We start from the raw sequence: 13393 nt of genomic DNA on the forward strand, positions 1-13393 counted from the left end.
CCTGTGAAAGCAGGCCAGTGTCCCCTAACACCCTTCGGGGCTCTGAGGTCCCTTTGGGCTTGGACCCCTTAGGGTTGGGGGCTTTTGTTTCTTGGGATGACAGCCATCCTCAAATGAGCCATCAACAGTTAAAATGAAAGGTGTGGCATTCTCTTATTCTTGGAGAAGGTGTGCTTTATTCTCAGAGATGGACTTTTTCAGATTTTTATTACTTTCCATCAAACACAGAGTCTCTGGCTGGCTAAGAGTGGTGACTTCGGTGGAGGAAGACTTGGTCTCTACAAGCTCTGCAAGCAGGTGACGTTGGTCTTGAATTTCATGAAATCTTTTAACTCATGCACAAATCACTGGGCTACCATTTTTGCCACCTTAAAATGAATGTTTACTGTAGAGACCATGACAGCAGGCTCTGCCACCCTCTGCAGAGCAACACTGGCCTGGTCACGAACTTCAGGCACCACCAGGAACACCTGCCCAACTCTCCAGGAGCTGGAAGTGATGGGGTGGCGGCCAGCACTGAGGGGCCCTGTGGATCTGCCTCTGCTTGCCAGTCCCTTGCTGGGGCCACATGGAACCCTGAGGATTGTGCTGCTTGGAATCTGACCAAGGGGACCAGGGGAACATTGTCAGCAGACTGAGAGAGGGAGCCAGGTTCAATAAGGAGGTGTCACCTATTGTCCAACCTCTTCTATGTGAAGAGCATGAGGTATAAATGGGTAAGGATGCTTAAGGTCAGAGGTGACCAGCTGGAACTGGCAATTTGGACCCCAGAGGATGGAAGCTAAGCCAGTCACCCACATTCTGTACCCATGGTCCAGGACAGGAAGGTCGGGGTGTCTGCAGGGGGGCGTGTGTGTCTTGTCACTGCCTGTGGCTCCTCTGCTTCTCCAGGTAGACTCTTCCTGCAGTAGCCCAGCCACAGACCTCTGGCCCAAGGTCACAGGAACCTCCCCTCAGAGTCTTCCTGTTGATTGCTTAGTGTCTTTGGGGTCAGGCAGGGGGAGCTGATCCTCCAGGTACAGGACTCCGCCCCAAGTGCAGGGAGAGAAACAGGGTGGGCCTTCCAGGGTATCTGACTTTTGAAGAGGATTGTTTTCCTTGTGACATGACTTATGCTGAGTGCAATTTTCAGTGGATGGACACATCTTAAGGGCACAGCTTTGAGGGCTTTTAAAAAGCCTTACAGTGAGTCCCAGGTCTAGATGAAGGCACCTTTCCTGGTCAGCACAGGCCCTGGTGGAGGCAGGCATGCTCACTGTCCATTCTTGGAGACTGGTTTGCCTGCAGCTGCCTGTCAAGCCATGAAAACTACCAGGGCCACTCTTCCACATTCACACTCCTGCAGTTCATGAAGCTGTATGGGCCAGCTTCCTTCTGAAGAGCACCCACCTCTCACCACTTGAGGACGGCTCCTGTCTGTCATTTTCCTAATGCCATCTGGGTGGCTCCTTCCTTTTCTGTCCACTATGAATAAAGCTTCTGGGAACACGTTGCTCACGTCTCCATCATGGTTTTACTCCCCTGGCTGAAAGCCAAAGAGTGTTGTCCTAGGTAACATGGTATCTGTTTAACTGAGCCAGGAACTGACAGCACCTTTCCCAGATGGCGAGAGTACTGTGCAGCCTTCCACAGTGCCTCAGTCTGGTCCCCCACGCCCTCACCAGCGTTGGGTGTTATGCACAATAGAGGTGTGTTTCGGGACTTTGCCAGGGCTTTAATTTCCATTCCCCGATGACAAAGACAGTGGGACACTTTTTCTTTCTTTATTCATTTGGGAACTTTCTATTCAAATCTTCTGTCACTTTTCAAAGTGCTGCTTGCCTTTTTATTGAAATGCAGTAGATCTTTCATTCTAGATAACAGTATTGAATTAAGAATAGTTTCTCCCCTTCTGTGGATTACCCATGTATTTTCTTAAGGATGTTTTAAATCATAGATTTTTAATTTTGTGAAGTCTAATTTACTAATTTTTCTTTATACTAATTGAATTTGTCTTAAGAAACTTTTTCTTGCCCCATGATTAAAATATATGCTTCTCCTATGTTGTCTTCAAAAGGTTATAAATCTCTTTTTACATTTAAGTCTGTGATTCATTATGACATGATGTATGGTGGGACTTAAGGGTGAAATTTCATTTTTCTCCACAGGCATATCAACTTTTTCCAGCATCATTTCATAAAAAAGCTTCCTTAACACCCATGGAATTCCCAGGACTCCTGTATTCCAAAATCAAACAATCATAAAAGAGTGGATCTATTTCAAGACACTGTCCTGTTCTAATGACTGGCAGATATTTACTTTTTTATATTTATTGTAGAGTATTTTTTTTTTTTTTTTGGTTTTGAATGATACAGGAAATGATATTCATTAAATTTCTTTTCCAATTTTTTATTTCTAGAATATGGAAATTGCTTCATTATGCATTAGTCTTGTATCTCATTGCTTATATTATATGGTCTGGTTCAGATATTAGCATTAAGACTGGCTTCCTAACTGTAGCAGACTGTTTTCTCCTCCTCTGCGTTTTCACAGCATGTCTTTAAGGATAATAGTTTTCCATTTTGTTTTGTTTTTTTATGTGCTGGGAATGAATGCCAGGTCCTCTTGGGTGCTAGGCAAGCATTTTACTATTTAGCAACACTCCCAACCCTAAGAAGACTATTTCTTCCTTACATATTTGACAGAATTCATGAGTGAAGCCATCAAGCCCTTAAGTTTCTTTGTGAGCCATATTTTATTTAATTGATTTGGTCCATGGAGACCTTGATTCCTTCTTGTCTCAGTTTTGACAAGTTTGACGCTAAGTTGCATCTTTCAAAGAATCTGTCCATTTTATCTGAATTGCACATTTTATTGCATAAAGCTACTCATAACATTTTCTTATTAATGCTTCTAGAGCTGTAGTAATTTCTTCTTGTGATGCAATTCATGATGTGCATTTTATTTCATTGGTCTTACTAGGGATTTGTTGATTTTATGACTTCTTTTGGGGAATAAATTTTGGCCATGTGTGCCCACTCATTATCTATGCCTTATTTTCGCCCACTTCAGTATTAATTTGCTCTTCTTCTACACACTCCTTAGGTGATGGCTTAGATCAAGAACTTGCAAACCCTATTTCTAAAAAAGGCCCAATAATAAATATTTTAGATTTTGTGGACAACACAATCTCTAAGGCAATGACTCACCCCTGCCATTGTGTGCAAGAACAGACATGGACATTATATAATGTGTGACAATGGTTCTGTGTCAATAAAACTTTATTGGCAAAAACAGGCATCTGGCAGGTTTGTCTTGTGAGCTATAGTTTACTGATTCCTATATAGATTATCAGCTTTAATAAGCTCTTCATTTATAATTAATGAAAATATGTCATGAATATTTAGCCATCTTACAAAGTTTGATATACTCTGATTTTTCACTTTGATTCAGTTCAAAAAGTTTTCTAAAGATTCTTTTGATTCTCCTCTTTGACCCATGGGTTCCATAGAATTGTGCAGATTAATTTCTAATATTTGGAAATTTGCTAAATAGCTTTCTTATTCAGTTTTTGTTGTTGTTGAATCAGGGATTGAACCCAGAGTCACTTAACAACTGAGCCTTTTTACTTTTTTACTTTTTGAGACTGGGTCTCACTAAGTTGCTTACGGCCTCACTAAATTGCTGAGTCTGGCTTTGAACTGGTGATCCTCCTACCTCAGCCTCCCATTAGTCATGTGCTACTGCACCAGTCTTATTCAGTTGATTTCTAATCTACTTTTATTGGGATCAGAGAACAGATGCCAGAGGAATTTAACCCTCTGATGTTATACTGAGACTGGTTTCATGCCCCAATGTATTTTCTATCTTGGAGAATGTTCTATGGGTGCTTCTGTGTTCAGTTATTGAATACAGTCTTATATATTTAAATTTAAATGATTGGCATAGTTCCACTTAACTATATTTTTATTTTTTTCGTATTCTTCTCAGTTCTGAGATAAGAGTGTTGAAATCTCCAAGCAGATAAATAGATAGATTTCTCAAATTTCCCTTCAGTTCTGCTATTTTTGCTTCATTTAATTTGAAGTTCTATTTTTAATGCATGTCCATTTAGGATTTTCATATCATGTTGTTGTGGTGATGATAGTGATGAAGGAGGAGGAGGACGACGATGAGGAGGAGGGGAGGAGGGAAAAGATGATGATGATGATGATGATGGTATCCATTTGAGGTAATGACCCTTCTTTTTTAAAGTCTATTTTATCTGATATTTGCCTAGTCACACTGGAAAACTTATTTGTGTTGAATATTATCTCTTGTTTCAAACTTTTATTTTTTGTTTCTTCACATTTAAAGTATGTCTCTTCAAAACCATATATACACAGCTATCTCATGCTAGACAAAGGTGCCATAAACATACATTGGAGAAGACTCTTCAACAAATGGTGCTGGGAAAACTGTAAATCCATATGTAGCAAAATGAAATTAAACCCCTCTCTCTCACCCTGCACAAAACTCAACTCAAAGTGGATAAAGGACCTAGGCATTGGACCAGAGACCCTGCACCTACTAGAAGAGAACGCAGGCCCAACTCTCCATCATGTTAGCATGGGAACTGACTTCCTCAACAAGACTCCTAAAGCACAAGAAGTAAAATCAAAAATCAATAAATGGGATGGTATCAAACTAAAAAGCTTCTTCACAGCAAAGGAAACAATCCAGAATGTGAAAAGAGAGTCTAAAGAATAGGAAAAAAATCTTTGCCACCTAATCCTCAGCTAGAACATTAACCTCCAAATATACAAAGAACTCAAAAACTTAACACCAAAAACCAAAAAACCAAATCAATAAATGGGCAAAGGAACTGAACAGGCATTTTACAAAGAAGAAATATGAAAGGTCAACAAATATATGAAAAAATGTTCAATATCACTAGCAAGTAGAGAAATTCAAATTAAAAGTACACTGAGATTCTATCTTACTCCAGGCAGAATGGCAATTATCAAGAATATGGGCAACAATAAATGTTGGTGAGGATGTGGGGGAAAAGGTACTCTCATCCATAGCTGGTGGGGCTGCAAATTGGTGCAACCACTTTGGAAAGCAGTAGGGAGATTTCTCAGAAAACTTGGAATGGAACCACCATTGTGCCCAGTCATCTCACTCCTCAGTATATACCCAAAGGATTTAAAATCAGCATACTACAGTGATGCAGCCACATTGATGCTTTAGCAGTTCAATTCACAATAGCTGAGCTATGGAACCATCCTAGGTACCCTTCAACAGATGAATGGAGAAATAAAATTGGTATATACACACAATGGAATATTACTCAGCCATTAAGAAGAATGAAATTATGACATTTGCTGGTACATAAATGGAACTAAAGATTATCATGCTAAGTGAAATAAGCCAATCCAAAAAAGCCAAAGGCCAAATGTTCTCTCTGCTATGTAAATGTAAATGCTAACACATTAAGGGCAGGGGAAGTAGAAGTTCATTGGATTAGACAAAGGGGAATGAAGGGAAGGGAGGGGGAATGGGATTAGGAAAAACAGTAGAATGAATCAGACATGACTTTCCTATGTTCATATATGAATACACGAATAACCAGTGAAATTCCACATCATGTACAACACACAAGAATGAGATCCTAATTAGGATAAGTTATATTCATAAATGTATAATATGTCAAAATACACTTGATTGTCATGTATATCTAAAAAGAACAAATGTTAAAAATATAGTATGTCTCTTATGAAATTCAGATGGCTCTCTTCCTATTAATCCTGACATGCTGATAGAGTGGGCCTCAGTCATTTGATTTCTAGTTGTCACCTCTTCTTTTTTTCCCCTTCTGTCAAACAACTCTTCATATTAATCAAGTATTATGTGGTGTTCCAATTTTTCTCTTCTATGACCTTATTCAATATACCTTGCTGCATTTTCAGTCTTATCCTAGATCACTATTTATCACCTTATAGCACAGATATAGAGCACTTCATGTATAAGGCAGAACTGTTAGCAGTATCCCTTCATTTAACCCTCCTTGTGCTGCTATTCATATCACTTATTCTACATGGAGGTATATATATGAAACAGGCCCAACCACAGGTTGAAATTGGCAGAAGACAGACTCAGTGAAAAAGATATATTGTGTACTGGAAGATGGCGGCGAAGGGAGCACATCGCCCCTGTGTACCGCGTCACTGTGCGGGAGAATGACGAGTTAGAACGGCTAAAAGCTATATTGTTAGGAATTTCCAGCAAAATTGGGGTGCTCCAAAACCTAGAGGAAAGATTTCCATCGCACGAGGATCAGCTACGGGGGCTCAAACGCGAGCGCTTTGTCTGCACGGAGGGTCCTGCTGCTTATTCAGCAAATCGCCCCGCGGCTAGAGTCTGCAGTATGCACTGGGAAACGACAAGATAGCAACGCAAAGATACAGCGCTGTGGATTCTGCGGGCTCCTGTCAGCTGTACAATCACCATACTCAGTGCTGAAATCTGGGTTTGAGATGGGGGAAGGAAGCGGTCCAATTCGGTTCTCCATACCGGTCAGACCACAGAGGAAGCCAGCGGCCACCATCTTGGAGAGCTGACGTCACCATCCCTGTTTTCGACTGATCCCAGCTCATTCAGCTATAGAACAGGTAATTTCAGGCTGCCATTTGCCTGCATCTCGCAGACAAATTACTCAGGCTCAGTGCTAAAGAACCTGTGGAAACTGTTTCTTGGAGCCTGCTCCTATCAGAACATACACCGAGCCCGGAGCGGCCGAATTCCGGCTCCCGGAACTGCTCTGGCCCAGGGCTAAAGAACCCTCAGAAACTGCTTCTCGGTCTGGGTCCTGCTGAATACTGTGGAGGTAAATACCAACCGAGCCTTCATAGGCAGTGGCAACAGGATTGAGACGGGGCTTGTGAGGGCCGGTCAGGACTCACCCGTTGCTTTGGTCACCCGGCAAAGGGAACGAAATGCTGCCATTTGCATGGGATACCAACATGGCAGAGATCTGATGTCATCAGAAAGCGGCAGAGGAGATAACTTCATTGATACCAGCGGCGACAGAAACAGTTGGTCTCCTGGTAAAGAAAGTGAGTCACATACACCCGAGTCTCTCTCACTTTGTCATCAAGCCAGAGGGGCAGAGCAGAGCCACCGCCCACACCCGGAACAGGCCCAGCGGCCCGCCGGCGTGGTAGTCACGTCACCCCAATTGGAGTAGGGGCCGAGCAGAGCCGCCCGCATCCGGAACAGGCCCAACGACCCGCTGGCATGGTAGTCACGTCACCCCAATTGGAGTAGGGGCAGAGCAGAGCCGCTGCCCGAGCCCGCAAGGTAGGCAGACCTGCGACCAACCAGCGGAACAGGCCCAGCGTCCTGCCGGCGAGGCAGTCACGTCACCCCAATTGGAGTAGGGGCCGAGCAGAGCCGCCCGCATCTGGAAAAGGCCCAACGACCCGCTGGCGTGGTAGTCACGTCATCCCAATTGGAGTAGGGGCAGAGCAGAGCCGCCGCCCGCACCCGGAACAGGCCCAGCGGCCCGCCAGCATGGTACACACGTCACCCCAATTGGAGTAAGGGCAGAGCATAGCTGTCGCCCGTGCCTGCAAGGTAGGCAGACCTGCGACCGACCGGCAGAACAGGCCCAGGGGCCCGTCAGCATGGTAGACAGATAAACCCAATTGGAGGAGGAGCACAGCTGCTGCCCGCCCCTGCAAGGGAGACTTTTCAACTATACAAGAGCAAAATAAATATATAGGGGGAAAATTTAAAAAATACAACAGTTTCACCAAGCAGAAAGAAACACAGGCAGTATGAAAAGACAAAGAAAGAAAGGACCACAAGCAATGCAGGTCAACTCAACTTTAGAAGAGGTAAAAGCTGCAGAAGATGGAATGTCAGATAAAGAATTCAGGATATACATGCTTCAGATGATCTGGAGTCTCAAGGAAGACATTAGACAGCAAAATCAGACAATGAAAGATCACTTCAACAATGAATTACATAAATAAATCCAAGAAGCAAAAGATCAACTATACAGGGAGATAGAGGTTATAAAAAACAAACAAACAGAAATCCTGGAAATGCAGGAAGCAATAAACCAACTTAAAAACTCAATGGAGAATACTACCAGCAGAGTAGAACACTTAGAAGATAGAACATCAGACAATGAAGACAAAGTATTTCAACTTGAAAAGAACATAGACAGCTTAGCAAGACTCTTAAGAAACCATGAGCAGAACATCCAAGAAATATGGGATAACATAAAGAGACCAAACTTAAGAGTCATTGGGATACAGAAAGGTATAGAGGTCCAAACCAAAGGAATGAGCAATCTATTCAATGAAATAATATGAGAAAACTTCCCAGACTTGAAGAATGAGACAGAATCCTAAATCCTAGAAGCCTACAGGACGCCGAATGTGCAAAATCATAAGAGATCCACACCTAGACACATTATAATGAAGACGCCCAACATACAGAATAAGGAGAAAATTTTAAAAGCTACAAGAGAAAGGAAGCAGATTATATTTAGGGGTAAACCAATCAGGATAACAGCTGATCTTTCAACACAGACTCTGAAAGCAAGAAGATCCTGGAATAACATATTTCAAACACTGAAAGAAAATGGGTTTCAACCAAGAATTGTGTATCCAGCGAAATTAAGCTTCAGGATGGAAGATGAAATTAAAACCTTCCATGATAAACAAAAGGTAAAAGAATTTGCAGCTAGAAAACCATCTCCTCAAAACATCCTTGGCAAAACATTACAGGAAGAGGAAATGGAAAATAACAATGAAAAGCAACAGTGGGAGGTAGGACAGTAAAGGGGGGAAAAGTAATCAAAGAGGAAAACAAACCATGTTTAGTAATATAAGTAAACAAATATGGCTGGAAGAACAACCCATATCCCAATAATAACCCTAAATGTTAATGGCTTAAACTCACCAATTAAGAGACACAGGCTAGTAGAATGGATCACAAAACAAGACCCAACAATATGCTGCCTACCGGAGACACATTTGATAGGAAAAGACATACACAGACTGAAGGTGAAAGGTTAGGAAAAATCATATCACTCATATGGACTTCGGAAACAAGCAGGAGTATCCATACTCATATCAAATAAAATAGATTTCAAGCCAAAGTTAATCAAAAGGGATAAAGAGGGACACTACATACGTCTCAAGGGAACCATACACCAACAAGACATAACAATCATAAATATATATGCCCCAAACAATGGTGCAGCTATGTTCATCAAACAAACTCTTCTCAAGTTCAAGAGTCTAATAGACCACCATACAATAATTATGGGAGACTTCAACACACCTCTCTCACCACTGGACAGATCTTCCAAACAAAAGTTGAATAAGGAAACTATAGAACTCAATAACACAATTAATAACCTAGACTTAACTGACATATATAGAGTATACCACCCAACATCAAGCAGTTGCACTTTTTTCTCAGCAGCACATGGATCCTTCTCAAAAATAGATCATATATTATGTCACAGGGAAACTCTTAGACAATATAAAGGAGTAGAGATAATACCATGCATCTTATCTGATCATAATGGAATGAAACTAAAAATCAACGATAAAAGAAGGAAGGAAAAATCATGCATCACTTGGAGAATGAACAATAGGTTACTGAATGATCAATGGGTTATAGAAGACATCAAGGAGGAAGTTAAAAAATTCTTAGAGATAAATGAAAACACAGACACAACATATCAGAATCTATGGGACACATTGAAAGCAGTTCTAAGAGGAAAATTCATTGCTTGGAGTTCATTCCTTAAAAAAAGAAAAAAACAACAAATAAATGATCTCATACTTCATCTCAAAATCCTTGAAAAAGAAGAGCAAAACAACAGCAAAAGAAGTAGAAGGCAAGAAATAATGAAAATCAGAGCTGAAATTAATGAAATCGAAACAAAAGAAACAATTGAAAAAATTGACAAAACTAAAAGTTGGTTCTTTGAAAAAATAAATAAAATCGACAGACCCTTAGCCATGCTAACGAAGAGAAGAAGAGAGAGAACTCAAATTACTAGCATACGGGATGAAAAAGGCACTATCACAACAGACACTTCAGAAATACAGAAGATAATCAGAAATTATTTTGAATCCTTATACTCCAAAAAAATAGAAGACAGTGAAGGCATCGATAAATTTCTTAAGTCATATGATCTGCCCAGATTGAGTCAGGAGGATATAGACAACCTAAACAGACCAATATCAATTGAGGAAATAGAAGAAACCATCAAAAGACTACCAACTAAGAAAAGCCCAAGACCGGATGGGTATACAGCAGAATTTTACAAAACCTTTAAAGAGGAACTAATACCAATACTTTTCAAGCTACTTCAGGAAATAGAAAAAGAGGGAGAACTTCCAAATTCATTCTACGAGGCCAACATCACCCTGATTCCTAAACCAGACAAAGACACTTCAAAGAAAGAAAACTACAGACCAATATCTCTAATGAACCTAGATGCAAAAATCCTCAATAAAATTCTGGCGAATCGGATACAAAAACATATCAAAAAAATTGTGCACCATGATCAAGTAGGATTCATCCCTGGGATGCAAGGCTGGTTCAATATACGGAAATCAATAAATATTATTCACCACATCAATAGACTTAAAAATAAGAACCATATGATCATCTCGATAGATGCGGAAAAAGCATTCGACAAAGTACAGCATCCCTTTATGTTCAAAACTCTAGAAAAACTAGGGATAACAGGAATATACCTCAATATTGTAAAGAAATCTATGCTAAGCCTCAGGCTAGCATCATTCTGAATGGAGAAAAATTGAAGGCATTCCCTCTAAAATCTGGAACAAGACAGGGATGCCCTCTCTCACCACTTCTGTTCAACATAGTTCTCAAAACACTGGCCAGAGCAATTAGACAGAAGAAAGAAATTAAAGGCATAAAAATAGGAAAAGAAGAACTTAAATTATCACTATTTGCAGGTGACATGATTCTATACCTAGCAGACCCAAAAGGGTCTACAAAGAAACTATTAGAGCTAATAAATGAATTCAGCAAAGTGGCAGGATATAAAATCAACATGCATAAATCAAAGGCATTCCTGTATATCAGCGACAAATCCTCTGAAATTGAAATGTGGACAACCACTCCATTCACAATATCCTCAAAAAAAAAAAAATAATAAAATAAAATACTTGGGAATCAACCTAACAAAAGAGGTGAAAGATCTATACAATGAAAACTACAGAACCCTAAAGAGAGAAATAGAAGAAGATCTTAGAAGATGGAAAAATATACCCTGTTCATGGATAGGCAGAACTAACATCATCAAAATGGCGATATTACCAAAAGTTCTCTATAGGTTTAATGCAATGCCAATCAAAATCCCAACGGCATTTCTTGTAGAAATAGAGAAAGCAATCATGAAATGCATATGGAAAAATAAAAGACCCAGAATAGCAAAAACAATGCTAAGCAGGAAGTGTGAATCAGGCGGTATAGCGATATCAGACTTCAAACTATACTACAGAGCAATAGTAACAAAAACAGCATGGTACTCGTACCAAAACAGGAGGGTGGACCAATGGTACAGAATAGAGGACACAGAAACCAATCCACAAAACTACAACTATCTTATATTTGATAAAGGGGCTAAAAGCATGCAATGGAGGAACGATAGCATCTTCAATAAATAGTGCTGGGAAAACTGGAAATCCATATGCAACAAAATGAAACTGAATCCCTTTCTCTCGCCTTGCACAAAAGTTAACTCAAAATGGATCAAGGAGCTTGATATCAAATCAGAGACATGCCGTCTGATAGAAGAAAAAGTTGGCTACGATCTACATACTGTGGGGTCAGGCTCCAAATTCCTCAATAGGACACCCATAGCACAAGAGTTAATAACAAGAATCAACAAATGGGACTTACTCAAACTAAAAAGTTTTTTCTCAGCAAAAGAAACAATAAGAGAGGTAAATAGGGAGCCTACATTCTGGGAACAAATCTTTACTCCCCACACTTCAGATAGAGCCCTAATATCCAGAGTATACAAAGAACTCAAAAAATTAGACAATAAGATAACAAATGGGCCAAGGACCTGAACAGACATTTCTCAGAGGAGGACATACAATCAATCAACATGTACATGAAAAATTGCTCACTATCGCTAGCAGTCAGAGAAATGCAAATCAAAACCACCCTAAGATACCATCTCATTCCAGTAAGATTGGCAGCCATTATGAAGTCAAACAACAACAAGTGCTGGCGAGGATGTGGGGAAAAGGGTACACTTGTACATTGTTGGTGGGACTGCAAATTGGTGCAGCCAATTTGGAAAGCAGTATGGAGATTTCTTGGAAAGCTGGGAATGGAACCACTATTTGACCCAGCTATTCCCCTTCTCGGTCTATTCCCTAAAGACCTAAAAAGAGCATGCTACAGGGACACTGCTACATAGATGTTCATAGCAGCACGATTCACAATAGCAAGACTGTGGAACCAACCTAGATGCCCTTCAATAGACGAATGGATAAAAAAAAAGTGGCATTTATACACAATGGAGTATTACTCTGCATTAAAAAATGACAAAATCATAGAATTTGCAGGGAAATTGATGGCATTAGAGCGGATTATGCTAAGTGAAGCTAGCCAATCCCTAAAAAACAAATGCCAAATGTCTTCTTTGATATAAGGAGAGTAACTAAGAACAGAGTAGGGACGAAGAGCATGAGAAGAAGATTAACATTAGACAGGGATGAGAGGTGGGAGGGAAAGGGAGAGAGAAGGGAAATTGCATGGAAATGGAAGGAGACCCTCGGGGTTATACAAAATTACATACAAGAGGAAGTGAGGGGAAAGGGAAAAATAATACAAAGGGGAGAAATGAATTACAGTAGAGGGGTTAGAGAGAGAAGAAGGGAGGGGAGGGGAGGGGAGGGGGGATAGTAGAGGATAGGAAAGGCAGCAAAATACAACAGACACTAGTATGGCAATATGTAAATCAATGGAAGTGTAACTGATGTGATTCTGCAATCTGTATACGGGGTAAAAATGGGAGTTCATAACCCACTTGAATCAAAGTGTGAAATATGATATATCAAGAATTATGTAATATTTTGAACAACCAACAATAAAAATTTTTAAAAAATGAAAAAAAAAGATATATTGATAGAGATTATGTAATCCAAAAAACACAAGGAACACAGAAGAAAAAAGAATAGAGAAAAAGAAAGCCTCTGAGGCTTGTATGAAACCATTAAATACACCAATATACAAAGAGAGTATAGGCAGAAAAGGGAAAAGTTTTAAGAGGACAACAGTTGAAAACTTCCCAAATTTAATAGAAAACATTCATCTATACCCCTGATAAGCTCAAAACACTTCAGATAGGGTAAAT

The sequence above is a fragment of the Marmota flaviventris genome, chromosome 1 (assembly GCF_047511675.1).
Source record: "Marmota flaviventris isolate mMarFla1 chromosome 1, mMarFla1.hap1, whole genome shotgun sequence".
Classification (NCBI taxonomy): domain Eukaryota; kingdom Metazoa; phylum Chordata; class Mammalia; order Rodentia; family Sciuridae; genus Marmota; species Marmota flaviventris.